This window comes from Arvicanthis niloticus, chromosome 7 (assembly GCF_011762505.2).
Source record: "Arvicanthis niloticus isolate mArvNil1 chromosome 7, mArvNil1.pat.X, whole genome shotgun sequence".
Lineage (NCBI taxonomy): Eukaryota > Metazoa > Chordata > Mammalia > Rodentia > Muridae > Arvicanthis > Arvicanthis niloticus.
The window spans coordinates 5,659,093-5,673,425 of record NC_047664.1 but is presented as its reverse complement, the minus strand read 5'-3'; the positions used below and the strand labels follow the sequence as shown (position 1 = coordinate 5,673,425).

Here is a 14,333-nt window from a genome sequence, read left to right as displayed (position 1 = left end):
AAGTAATCATACAGATGCTAACTATACTGCCAAGTTTAAATAACTCACAGACTTGTCTCATTTCTTACCTGGTCAGTAAGAAAGCCCACAGGGCTGTTGTTGGTGTTACATCATTGATAGGAAGCACTGGGATACCCATGTTTGATCATCTTCTCATTAACTCTGATGCTTTGACTACACCGAGTTTATTCATTAAACTGAGCCTCACCTTGGCTGCTTCCTAGGGCCTGTGGGTCCTCACTCAGGGCTTCATTTGTCTTATCTGCCTGGGAGGGGCTAGTCGGGAAATCTACATCTTACTTATGATAAACATGTGTCAGTTCAGTTAGGGAGGGCTTTAATTGACTTTTTCCTCCATGTGAAAGTAGACACAAATCACTGCTGTGAAATTAGGCTTGGATTTAAAAGGAAGACTGCAGATAAATTGGACTTTTGGTTTTTTTTAATGGTTTTAGATTCACTTATTTTATGTGTGTGTTTTGCCTGCATTTGAATGTACTGAATATGTGTCTGATGCCTGCCAAGGTCAGAGTCAGCTGTTGGATGCCCTGAAAACAGAGTTATGGGTGGATGTAAGCCACCACATGGCTTCTGGGAATCAAACCTGGCTCACTAGTAAGAGCAACAAATGCTAAGCCATCTCTCCAATACTACCAAAAGAAAAAAGAAAATTATTATAGCGGTCCCAGGACCAGAGCAGAATAGCCTGTGAATCTCACCATTGTCCCACAGATGGGAAAACACAACCAGTCATTCTTCACATTGTCAGTGCATACACTGAGATACAGGATTAGAACCATGGAAGTGTTGGGCCCTAATTGGTCTTCAGTACTCAGAGTGCTCAAAGAAACATACATCTAGAACATAAAAAATAAAATACAAATTATTTTCTTTGTTAGGTGTCTGAAAGATCACAAAGTTACTGACCTTGCCAGTCTCATTATTGAGCAGTCTGTGCAAAGAGAGTTGATTCTATTATGACCTCATTTTTGAAAAAGCAAGCAAGTTGCGATGTTTGAAATTGCTGTGTATGCTTTTAGAGAATGCAGATGTGAGTCCATACGGCGACTGTGTGCAATCAAGTTTGACTGGAAACGTCAGATGGAAGGAAGTTAAGTTCTTGGTACATCTTGTGTGTCTTTCCTCTCCTGTAAATTCTCAGGGCTGTTGCACATGATGGTCAAGTCTTTAAAGAGTTCATTTTAAACAAAATGTTTCCTCCTCTCACACGGTTTTTTATCTTGGTGTTTATCATCCCAGTGCTGGGATCTGAAGTGTTCTCTGTGTATTTCTGGGACTCTGACCTGATAATCTCATTTGGATTTACCAGACGCAGCAGCTGCCGTTTTCACAGACTATTGCAAAGTCGCATTAAGGTCTCAGATTGATAAAAACCCTTCTTAGGGTTGGCCTAGATTATTCATAGATTTTTACAAAATACAAACCTTACCCCCAACCCTTGTAATTGCCATTTTCTTGTAAGAAAATTTACACTGGTGTTAATCATATCCTAGAACACGTGCTATCCAAGCCACACCTTTTTGCTGCTCTCCATTCGTTGAACATGAGTGTGGTTTGTAGAGTCAGATTCCCTTGGTAAATCCATCTCCCGTCCCCTCCCTCCCCCTCCCCCTCCCCCTCCCCCTCCCCCTCCCCCTCTCCCTCTCCCTCTCTTTCAGAGCACAACAAGATGTCAAGTCCCTTTGTGATTCAGTAGTGTCTGACAGTATTTGATAGACGTTTGCCAGCCAATTTTAAGGGATCCATTGGTTTTGGCAAAGCAGAATGTAACACTGAGAAGGCAAAGCCTCTGAGAATGTCTGATACAGAATGATAACCATTTCATTAGATCATTCTGCAGCTTTATTTGAAGAGGAAATCACATGTTGGATCTTGCATTTTCCTTTCATTATTTAACGCAACAGGAATACTTCGCTGCTCCTTGGCAATGCTAGCAATCCCCTGTGGACGGCTCTTCAGCTCACCCCGTTCTGACGTGATAGAGAACACGGCGTTACCCTTACATCCCCCTGGTTTGTTTGTTGACTATGAACAACATCCAGTCTGAGCCATTTCTCTTTACCCATTTATTTTCCCTTTTGAGAGTTTTAATTTGTTCTCTTCCTATATTCAGGACCAAAGCCATAGATTTCTTTGTTGTCTCCCTATACAACCAATTATTTCTGCATATACAGGGAACAGTGTACCTCACTTTCAGAGGTGTTATTAGAGACACGATCACAGTGGATTATGACAGTTTCCTGAAGGAGACTGGCAGCAGCTGTTTTGTTTTTATGGGTAGGCTCAGAGGACCCACCCAGTATATGCAGCGTAGCACAGAAGAGAGACACAGACATAGGTCCCTGAGCTCTGGTGTCCCTTTCCACCACACTATCCCGATTGCCTACCCAGATAGTGTTCAGTTTGCAAAGACACTTTTCACACAAGGAATTCAGTCAGTATACATACATACATACATACATACATGTATGTAAACTAATAATTAGGTCTTGCAATACATATATAATCAGAGAGGTTTCCTGCCTTTTAAGTCAGTGACAGTGTGAACATCCAGCTTGAGAACAGCAGGCCAGCGATCAGGTTGATGGTCCAAGGAACTCCCCTCACAAGGTCAGCGGAAATACTGAGGAAGGGATGCTGTGGGATCTGGAACGGGGTGTGTGCAGCGCTAGAATAATCGGGGGTGACATCATCTGCTCAGCATCTGCTGGAAAACGCATGGGTGTGGTCAGGCAGGTGCCGATCATTGTTAGACATTGTGAGAAAAGCACATGGGGGACCCTTGGGTGTCTTTCCTATTCCATCATGTTATATATCTTCCTAGTACAGTTTTTAAAAGAAAAAAAAAATAAAGTTTACAATAAAAATGTTGGTCAGTTGGACCTTGGAGCTTTGCTTAAATGTAGTAAGCTCAGGGTGTGGTCTCGGTCTAGCATGCACCATCCAGGCTGAAGGTCACTCAGCTGTATCATCTGCCCTTGCCTCACCATAGCCGATGTGATGCACCATGGTGGTCCCAAAAGACAAACATAATGGCTGGCTTTTGCAAACTCCCTCCGTAGCCCATCTCCTTCAGCTTAGAATTTGTTAGCAGCTTGTGCTCTGTGCTCTACATGGATGTAGTTTTCTTCTTCCAACTTCCTCCTCCTGCTCCTTTGCAAACTGTTTTTCCTCAAGATAAAAGCACAGCTATAATTCCCTGGTGAAGTGGAGGTGAACGTGAGAGCATCTCAGTTAGCCCCTCCTCCCCACCCCGCCCCCAGAAGCAGTGACAGCAGGCTGTTTATAACAGGAAGCAGCATGCAACCAGGTCCAGCCTCTCCCGCCTTGGTGTGGCTTCCCAAAATTTCCCTTTTCCTGCTTGACTCTTTTACCTCAGAGAGATAGGGTAGAGGGCAGAGAATCAGAGGAATCTAGACAGTTGGTGAGAGGCAAGAATTACTAGTCATTTTAGTCTGAGTTAGGGGTGTTAATGAACTGGTTTATCAAAATAATTTCCTACATTTTTGGGAAATTTGCAAGCCACTTGTTAAGCAGCTGTAAAGAAAAAATAAAGACAAACAAACAAAAAACTAAGTTATAGGGCTGGAGAGGCAGCTCATTGATTAAGAACCCCTGGCTGCTCTTCCAGAGGACCCAAGTTCAATTCCTACCACCCACATGGCAGCTCACAACCATCCCTAATTCCAGTACCAGGGAATACTTCTCTCTTTGGGCACAGGATGCAAAGACATATGCAGACAAAACAACCATATGCATAAAGTAAAAAACTATGCCCAGTGTTTCTGCAGAGTTGAGGCATTGGATAAGGCTGACACATTTGTTATACGTGCATCTCAGCTGCACTTGCATTTGTGGCTTGACATTATCCTTAGTGGGCATATTTATACCAGGGAATATAGCAAAGTCTCCGAAGCCAGCCCCCCACCCCCCACCCTGCAGCCACCACCTTTTTCCAGAAGATTGTTAAATAGCTATAGCAAACCATCAGGTGTGTTTATGATATTTTGGTTATATTTTTTAGGTATCTACTTAGAAGGCACTGAAATAAGATATAAGCCATGTCTAGATTGTGATTCAGATGACCCAGAGAGGGAGGGCATTGTGATTATGACGTCGTTGGTCAGCATGTGGGCTCTGGTCTACTCACTCTGCTTTTGTGTGTGGTTGGAATTTCCCATAATAAACGTTAAAACATTAATTAAGGTTGCTACACTGTAAACAAACAAGCTGTGTGTCCTCAGTGGTCAGGCACAGGATTCTGGTCCAGCACTTGGCTGCCCTTAATCTTACTAGCAAATCCCTTTAGTGTAAAACTCTTCTCAAGTTTTGGAGCCCTGATTCTGTAAGTGGCTCATGCACATCATTGACTTTAATGACCTTTTTCTCATTAAGTTACATCAAGAAGTCACTGTGCAGTTTATGGTACCCTTGAAAGCACAGGAGCCTGACACAGGTATTCCCACAGCTTTCCTGGGGGGGTGGAGGGGTGGCATGTGTGTGGGGGGAGACAAATGCTTGCTGGATGGCAAGTCCTGCTTGCAAAGCCATTTGTACAAATAGGTAAAATGAGTCACAATATTGCTCAGTAGGCTGCTGACAGCTGTCCGCCAGCTGTGCACCCTTCAGGTTTATTTTCAGTCTAGCTGATTTGAGTCATCACTCATGAAAGGAGAGCTGTCAGCTGCACCTCCCAGAGTGCTACCTTACTCACACGCTGAGGTGTTTGAAGTTACTGGCCTTTGAATTAAATTAGTTGTAGTTTCATGGCTTAAAAAGTCAAGGCCTCCCTCTGTGCTGTCCACATTTCACAAGGCAAACATCACAATCTTTTTTTCTGACCTGTATTGAGGTATCAAATGGAAGAGTTGCAGCATCAACTACTTAAATAAAATACATCTCTTGGTAAGGTTGGGATTTTCATGTCATTCTGGATATGAATTGGAATATAATAGTTTCTTCCTGGATTTGGTTATGTAGTAATTCATACACACTTAATCTAGTTGACCAGAAAAAGATTAAACTGAGTAATCTAGTTGACCAGAAAAAGATTAAACTGAGTAATCAATGCAGTCAGTCATCATGACTATCCCGGCAACCAGGGCAGTGGGAAAACCTGGGCTGTGTGATAGGGACAAGGAGGGGAAGTAGGCTAGAACCTCCACCTTAAATGTTAAGTTATGCAGCTGGCTGAGCAGTGGAGAAAGGTGAGCTTGGATCATTCACCAGGTTTAATCATCAAAAGCTTCCAACAGTGAAAGCAGCAGATGTCAAACTCAGATAAGATACTGAGATAAAATACCCAAAGGAAGTGTGAGCCAGAGCAGGGGCCACCAACCAGCAAGCAGGAGGGTGAACCAGAAAGCAGGATAGAGCAGGCGAGGAAGTGACCCCAGCATTTCCCTCAGACAGGCAGGCAGGCAGAGAAGTAGTCTGGAGAACCCAGAGACTTGGTCAGTTCCCAAGGGAGTTTCTTCAGGGTGTGTAGATAGAAGACATAGTTAAAAATTAGGTCGAACTGTGGAGATTGTGACATGATTGCTAAAGAAAAGCACAGATTTAGTTCTTACAGTGGAACAGGCACCGGCTGTGATTTATCCCACCACATATTTAGTCTGGACCTGGTGCTGGGAAACTCAGTGATTTCCACACAGAGAATCCATGCTGGGGGAGGGGGGACACTATCAGATGGAGACAGACAGTGGGCAGAGCAAATAACCTTCCAGTAGACAAACCACAGGCAAACTCTGTGCAGCAAAGGAAAGTGAGCACAATTCCTCAAAATTACTCTGCCCAAGGATACTGTCTCTGACTCTGGGGTGGTCAGGGGGAGGACCCTGATAACATAAAGACAGAACTCGTCTCCTAATGTGCTCCTAGCTCTCCATGCCGATGGACTAAGTATGTCTATGACCTGGAGTCAAGAACACAAGCTGGTCGGCGTGGTTAGAGAGAAGTCATTAAAACAAAAACAAAAACAAAAAAAACACTGAAGTAAATGAAAAGTGTACCCTTGCAGGGTTTGTGGGTAGTTCATAACCAGGAAGGCAGCAAGCACCTGTAGTGGGGCCTGTCATCAGATACAAGTCTTGATTACTTCCAGTCTTTCTGGGTGCCTCCAGTCAGGCAGCCAAGCAAGAGTTTAGGTACTTTGTTTCTCTCTCTCTCTCTCTCTCTCTCTCTCTCTCTCTCTCTCTCTCTCTCTGTGTGTGTGTGTGTGTGTGTGTGTGTGTGTGTGTACATTCTATAACATTTTTGTTTGGAGTGGGAATTGTTTGTTCTTTTAGGGGGTCTTACTATGTAGCCCAGGCTAGCCTGGAGCCCATACTTTCTCTGCATCTATCTCCTATCTGCTGGAATTACATACATGTACCACTCTATAGCAATATGCCAACTTTATGTCTTTTTCTACTAAGTTCTCATAAATAAAATTAAGTTGTCTGTCTTTATATGGAATTCTTTAGAGAGCAGTTTTGTACATAAATTGTTTATATAGGAGGCCACATTTGATTTTTTTTTTCCTTTTTTTAGTATATTTTTTCACATTACAAAGTTCAAGACTTTATGTCCAACATCCCAGAGCCTGTAGTAGAAGTGAGCAGCCTAAAAAACACCACACACAGACATACATGTACATGCACACGCATGCACACACACACACACACACACACCCTCTCCCTCCTGGGACTCTGATTGGCTTTTCTATCTGCTTGTTTATCCTCTGTATCTTTGAAGTCCACAAGCTCTGCAAAAGTCACCTTTCACAGCTCCTGCACCCGTAGCCCTCACTCTCCTGCACTACTGGCCCTGTGCTCTAAACCAGGCTTGTCATTTGTCCTTGAGTCCTGGCTCTCTTTACTGGTTAGTGTGATACCAAGACCTTCTGCTGGATGCCTGTAAAACTGGAGTCCATTCCTATTAGGGAACCATTGTAACACCTGCTGGGGATGTGTAAACGTGCAGATAGTAGGCTCACCCTAACCTCTATCTTAGCTCAGTGCAATCATCCTTTCTTAGTTGTCCCAGGGACCTCCAGCCTATCTGTTCCCTTTCCTATATGTTTCCCTCTTGAGGGCAATATTCTGTTAGCACTTTTCAGTTAAAAGCTATGCAAAGCAAATCCTAAGGAAAAAAAAAAAAAAAAACAAAAAACAAACCAACAACAAAACCCTTAGATCTGTCCATTACCGTTGATCTGACATGAAACAGTTAGCAGGCTGCTTGGAGACCCCCACTTTTGATAAAGCCTTTCCCAGCCCAGCTTCCCATGTCCTAATCCCCACCATGTTTCTTTCTCTCTTGCTACATTACATCCCCCCCCCCCCCCCACCGTACAGCTTCTCATACCATTTCAGGGGTATGAACCTTTACCTGTAACCCCTGACCCCTTGCTCTCCTCAACCTCTGGCCAAAGTATTTATTTGCAATATTTCTCAAAATACTGCTTCATTCTTTCAGATTCCATGACTCTTCTAAGTCAATCATGTACTTTATTCTGGAATCTGGAGCCCCAAACATCCTCACCACCTAATTTCTTGACAGAGATGCCACCCATAGACACATTAGCCTTGTCCAGGACCACACCCTCTCCTTCCCACCAGGAGGCATCTTTTCCACCACCCCTACCTCCACCCTCACCCCCACCCCATATACCCATAAAGACTAGGGTTGCATTAACCCCCAGGACTCTGGTAGCTTCAGGAGAAGCAGTGGTTGGTTGTGTTTGGAATTTGGCATGGTGGCTTAAACCTGTAATCCCACTCCTAGAGAGATGGAAGCAGGCCAGTGAGAAGTTCAAAGTCGGCTTTGGCTTCCTAGTTAGCTCTGGGCCAGGCTGGGCCACACAAAGCAAGGTATCAAAGCAAGGTCCAGTACAAAACTATATTCAGTACTTGGTGTTGGGTGGACTTGTGCTCTTCCCTAGCCACGTGTCCTTCCGTCTTCTTCCTTCCTAGTTGGGGATCAAACCCCAGAGCCTCAGGCATAGCAGGCAAGCACCCCACCACCTATCTCCAGCTGGAAAGTCAAGGACATGGCTTACCTATCTCCTTGAGAAAAGAACAACCCGCAGACTCAGAAGCACTCCATGTTCAGAATTGGTCATCTGGGCCTCACCTGTTTCCTTCCTCGTCTGTATTTCCCATCTTCCCTGACCTTACTGAGTGCCATAAAGGGAAACACAAACAAGATCCATCCACTTCCTTGTCCCCTTCAGCCCATAATTCAGCAAATGCTCAACAAATTCTCTGCCAAAAGAATTGAAACAACTGGAAAATATGAAGCTCAAAAAAAAAGTCTCTAAAATTAAACTGTAATATTTCATAGAAGGAGAAACAGAGATAGAGGAAGGAGCCTTAGAGGAAGGTAGTCTAAAGGGCTGGGCTGCTTCTCTTTTAAAAGTGAGTATGTTTGTGTCTGTGTGTGTCAGTGTACCTGTGTGCACACACACACATGTATACACATGTGCATGCACACATATATGTGCACATACATGCATGCACACCTGTACACACATGCACACACATGCGTATATGCACACATGTGCACACACACACATGCACCCCTTCCCCCCCTACACACACCATGGTATATATGTGGGGACAGAGAAAAACTTTCAGGAGTTGGTTTTCTCCTTCTGCTATTTGAGACCTAGGGATTGAACTCGGATTGTCAGGCACAGCAGCAAGCACCTTTACACACTGAGTCATCTCTCCCACCATTGGCCACTGGCCTGCTAAATACGCATCTTTCCATGTGTCTACAGATAAAACGTTTCCATTAGAACTGTACTCAGACTCTTCAATCTAGTTCAATGCAATGGCAGTAAAACTGACTCAGTTTATTAGGAGTGTCAGTGCCCTGGCAGAATAGGCCATTAGGTATTTATTGAACACATATAGGTACTTACTGAACACAATCAGGACATGTGATTGGCATATTTCATATGCGTTTGTACACATATGCATGCACACTCAAATTGATCTGTTGGTCACTTATTTTATTTGGGTGTCCCCCTCTTTTAAATTTTACTGATATTTGTGACAGCAGTGGAGTGGCACTTATGTGTCCTTTGCTTTTTGTGCAGTAACTGATGGGGGCCAAGGTCATACATAGGTCATTGAGGATCTAACTTACTTGGGTTGCTAAGGAATATTCAGAAAAGTGTTGCACTTTATGTGATTAAACTTACTAAACCCTGCTTAAAGCCAGAAGAAAATAAATCAGTGAGTGAGAATTCCTTTGATCTTTCTAGGCTCTCTTCTGCGCCCAGTCTCCGAGGAATAAGCAGCATGGTGGCAGAGCCCATAAACAGCATGGTGGCAGAGCCCAGAAGCAGCATGGTTGCAGAATGCATAAACAGCATAGTGACAGAGCCCATATGCAGCATGGTGGCAGAGCCCATAAACAGCATGGTTGCTGAGCCCATAAACAGCGTGGTGGCAGATCCCATATGCAGCATGGTGGCAGATCCCATAAACAGCATGGTGGCAGATCCCATATGCAGCATGGTGGCAGAGCCTATAAGCAGCATGGTGGCAGATCCCCTATGCAGCATAGTGGCAGAGCCCAGAAGCAGCATGGTTGCAGATCCCCTATGCAGCATGGTGGAAGAATGCATAAACAGCCTAGTGGCAGAGCCCATAAACAGCGTAGAGGCAGAGCCCAGAAGCAGCATGGTGGCAGATCCCATATGCAGCATGGTGGCAGATCCCATATGCAGCATGGTGGCAGATCCCATAAATAGCATGGTGGCAGATCCCATATGCAGCATGGTGGCAGAGCCTATAAGCAGCATGGTGGCAGAGCCCATAAACAGCATGGTGGCAGAGCCCAGAAGCAGCATGGTGGCAGAGCCCATAAACAGCATGGTGGCAGAGCCCGTAAATAGCATAGTGACAGAGCCCATATGCATCATAGTGACAGAGCCCATATGCAGTGTGGTGGCAGAGCCCATAAACAGCATGGTTGCTGAGCCCATAAACAGCATGGTGGCAGAGTCCATAAACAGCATGTTTGCAGAACACATAAGCAGCATGGTGGCAGAGCCCATATGCAGCATGGTCACAGAGCATATATGCAGCATGGTCACAGAGCACATAAGCAGCATGTTTACAGAGCACATAAACAGCATGTTTGCAGAACACATAAGCAGCATGGTGTCAGAGCACATATGCAGCACGGTCACGGAGCACATATGCAGCATGGTCACAGAGCCCATAAGCAGCATGTTTGCAGAGCACATAAACAGCATGGTCACAGAGCCCATAAACAGCATGTTTGCAGAACACATAAGAAGCATGTTTGCAGAGCGCATAAGCAGCATGATTGCAGAATGCATGAGCAGCATGGCTGCAGAGGACATAAGCAGCATCATTGTTGCAGAGCCCAAGAAATGATGATACGTTGTATTTATGTCAGAAGCAAAACCAACAAGAGTGAATTTTGTTTAACAATACCTTGCTCTACCAAGTCATCATACTTTTATTTTTACTGTGCTGAGTGATTGCATAGTAAGTTTATACTTCTTAGCAGACTAAAGATCTGATAGGATCCCCAACAGAACAGTTCAGAGAAACGGGATCTGTTATCTAAGATGCAAAGGCCACATTTCCCCCAAGCCAGTCATTACGGATTGCTACTGTTTTTATGAAGACATTTACTAGCACGGACAAAATAGCGTCACTCTGCTCTCCACTCAACAGGGCTGGGTGAGTTACTCATGTTTCAAATTGGCCAGTCCCACTACAGGAAAATACATTTGCATAAAAGATTAGATCAGTTGCCAGACAACAAAGTGAAGACTTGCCTCTTGAAATCCCTCTTAGTGTGGCTCTGATTAAGTTGATGTTGCCAAGGGAATGGACTTTTAAATGAAATTTTTAATAGCAGTCCTGCTAACTCCAAAGTGTGTCTCACTACCCCCCCCACCCCACACCCCCCCCCACCCCCCCGCTCTCAGTGGGATCAGATTTGGTTTCACTTCCTGGTTTGCCCATTCAGCCTGTTCCTGGGAAATATTTAAATAACATAGTTAGGAGAGAAAAAAGTTGCTGCCAAGTGGAGGGATGAGTTTTAGTTTGGTTTAGATTTAGTTCATGCTGTCATTCTTTTATTTAAAATAGCTTTCAAATTTTGCATATAAAGCAAAGGGTGTATTGTAAATAGCATTGCCATCCTTGGTTGCTATCATAGTTTGTTCTTGTTCTTTCCCTCTCTGTGACACCTCATCCTGATGGTCTTTCTGTCCCATTCAGTGACTTTTTAAAATTAATTATTTTATTTATTTACATCCCAAATACTGTCCTTCTTCCCAGCCCCTCCCTATCAGAGTTCCTTACCCTCTCCTGCTCCCCACTCTGCCAGCAGTTCACTGAGACAGATGCAGATACTTACAGCCAACCAATGGACTGAGGTCGGGGACCCCCATGCAGTGATTTTTATAGAAAGAAACTTCCTAATGCCTAAACTGGTAAGTCGTGTGTGTGTGTGTGTATGTGCACGCGTGTACTTGTGCAATGTCTGATGTTTTCTTCAATTGCTTATTTTCTTGAGATTGGTCCTTTCACTGAAACTAGAACAGACTGATTGGCTAGACTGGCCAGTCAGAAAACCCCAAGGATCCCCCTGTGTTTGTCTTCCCAGAACTGGGATTGCAGGCCACTCACTGTTTCTGGCCAAACTCAGAATTTCATGCTTGCCTGGTGGAGTCTTGACTGACAGAGCTATGTCCCAATCACAGTTGTTTAAACTGGAAAAAAAAAAAAAAAACAACCCAACTCACTAGCAATGAAAGTAACGTGGTTTCCTTGTGCTGACACATCTCTTCTACAGAACTGTTTGGTTAGGCACCAGTTGGGAAACACGTGAAGTGTATGCATAACTAGCATAATTGCAATTTGGTTTTCCACAGCTTTGATTGTAGGCTGAGTGACATAGTAACTAATTTTTCCAGTGATCAACAGCCCAGTTTACTAAGGTGGCACCTTGTTTATCAGACAGTTGACAAGGCTCTGCAGGTACTGGTGCCCTTTCATGTGTGATTTAAATGATTGTGCATGTTAAAGCCTTACATGAAATTTGCCTATTTGTTCTAGAGAGGTATTTGTGTGGTACAATATTTAATTCTACTAAAGTATTCGGATATCTTCTAGTCTAAAATACCACTTAGCAAATTTATTTTATTTCTTCAAAAAAAAAACAATGTTAAGACTTGAGGAAAATCCTGCTTCCTCAAAATCTAATTGCCTAGTTACACCATTTGCCAAGCTAATCTGGAAATTTGATTTTTTTTTCTACTTGGAATTTTAATTGTAAAATCCATTTGTATAGTACTTCTGGAGATTATCTAATACATACATACATACATACACATACATACATGTATGTATATATATATGTGTGTATATATATAAATATATATAAAAATATTATACATATACTAATATAAAATTAGGTCTCCTATTCTCTGTGTTGGGCTTTTACCAATGAATGTTTTCAAATTAATATCCCTGAATGTGTTCTCCAAGATAGTTTTTCATTATTCCATTGTTCAACGACTTTTTACTACATGTAATATCCAGTCTAAATTCTTTTCTGCTTGTGAAAAATCCTTGTTAATTCCCAAAGTGCTCCCCCAGATAATAATTACTCAGATATCTGTTATGCTCAGGGCTTGGATTGTATTCTCAAATGTTATTATCTTGACACTTAAGACTTTATTTAATATTTGATCCTAGTCTTCCTTCATCCTTTTTTCCTCATGCTTGTCTGAAAGACTCCAATGCACTCTGTTATCCTGAGTTCACCTTGACCCTCTATTCTGATTTTATTTGGGTCCTTCATGGTGTGCCCCCGTCAAGTCCTTCACGATTGTGCCCCCCAGTCTTTCATGAGAGTGCACTGATTCTCTGTTGCTTTTCCCTTCACCCCAAGCTGTGCACCCCTGTGCCCCTTGCAGTGACTGTTAGCCTCTACCCAATGTTACCTTGAGATACATTGTATCAATTTCTTCGTGTTTTGTTTGTTTGTTTGTTTTTTGTTTTTATATTGTGTCTTCTTTCACGAAAGCACAAATTCCTTCTGAGGCCTGGGTTTGAACTTAGGCTGTCTCACCCCCTTCCTCACCTGGGATAAGACATTATACTTAGAAGCTCTGTCCTGATTTGTTCTCAGGCAGTGTCAGAGTTTGTGTGAGATAGGACCTTCACCTTCTTTTTGGTGGCCGTTTGGGGGGCCATCAAGTTGATGGCAGATAATGACCCCCTATTTCTACCTGCCTGTCTTTCAGCCAGCAGTGACTCCATGGTGACATTTTCTGAATGGCTAAAGCTCCACAATAAAAATAGATTGTTTCAAATATAAATTTCTCAGGTCTTTCCACCTTTTGAATAAGGCTGCTAAGAAACAGCCCAAGAAAGAGCCATCTTTCTCAGCAGAGATTCCTCTGCTATACAGAGAGGAGAAACTTCAGTCACCAGCAGGAGACCAAGGGAGTCTAGATGTCCTACTTAGCCGGGAGAAAGCCACACACCCATTTAAAAGTCAAGAGTTAAACTTCCAGATAGGGAATGTGACTTCTGTCTCATGGAAAACCCTGAAAACTAAAATTCCCAGAGAGAACATGGTTTCTTCCCTAACGAAGCCATGGAGCCCTGACGAGCTCTGTAGCAGAAAGCAGACTTGTGCAGCAGGCTGTCTGTCACCATCTCTGCAGATTCCCTTTGTCTTTTCATGAGAAGCTTTCTGTGCTCCCACCTGCCCCAGAGTTGAGGCTGAGCCACCTCCCCGCCCACCCTCTTCCCTGTTGACAGGAGGTTCAGTGGGTCTCTGGTCCCTGTGGGTGGGGATCTTCAAATGTCAGAAGGAATGTGGGAGATTGAAGGTGACATGATAAAAAAGATAAGCTGTGGGGTTTTTGTCCAAGTCAGGGAATCAATCTACTTTTATCTACTCATTAATATGCAATGGTTACTTTTGCATAGTAAGCCCCGGGATACATTAAATCTGCATAATATATACTGACCAAACCCCCAGAGCTTATTGCTGGTGGGAGGAAAAATCCTTTAATGGAGTGACTACTTATAGGTAATAGGGGCTATGAAAGAAAAGGGCAGAGAGCTACAAGAGCCTGCAGTGATTAGTCGGGGGTATCAGAGGAAGCAGCCCCATGGAGAATACCCATAGGTAAGCACTGGGACTTATTGACAGCCTTGTTTACTCCCCCAAGGTGAGTTTGACCTTCCAAGGAACTTGTGGACACTACTTCAAGGGATAATTTTGAAAATAAACTAGCCCCCTATATCCCCTCACAG

General features: G+C 43.5%; 1 protein-coding gene across 10 annotated transcripts in view; it reads left to right on the top strand.

Moving 5' to 3' along the window:
• The window catches only part of Lrrc8b (leucine rich repeat containing 8 VRAC subunit B), a 66,002-nt gene that overhangs the window by 17,712 nt on the left and 33,957 nt on the right, over positions 1-14,333 (top strand). For 2 of the 10 annotated variants that reach the window (XM_076937852.1, XM_034508789.2), the window contains exons 2-3: positions 9,275-10,730; positions 11,337-11,491. The exons of 3 other annotated variants lie outside the window; for them this stretch is intronic. The gene's annotated coding sequence lies outside the window, so the exon portion shown is untranslated. The remainder of the gene's footprint in view (positions 1-9,274; positions 10,731-11,336; positions 11,492-14,333) is intronic. 5 more of the 10 variants (XM_076937847.1, XM_076937846.1, XM_076937849.1 and 2 more) reach the window with 5 other exon arrangements.